A 207-nucleotide genomic window follows, 5' to 3' on the forward strand; every position below is an offset into this window, starting at 1 on the left:
TGTGGTAGAGGTGCTGCGGCCCTTCATCCGGCGACGCATGTGGCGAGACACCGCGCTAACAGGTGCAGTACCCCCTGAAACACAAACCCTAAACCCTAAACCCTAAACCCTAAACCCTAAACCCTAAACTATGGAGTTAAAACCCTAAACCCTAATCTAAGGGTTTTATCTTCCTATAACCACCAGCCAAAAAAAAAAAAAACAGCG

This window comes from Eimeria mitis, genomic scaffold (assembly GCF_000499745.2).
Source record: "Eimeria mitis Houghton genomic scaffold, Emh_scaff1197, whole genome shotgun sequence".
In the NCBI taxonomy this organism is placed as follows: Eukaryota; Apicomplexa; class Conoidasida; order Eucoccidiorida; family Eimeriidae; genus Eimeria; species Eimeria mitis.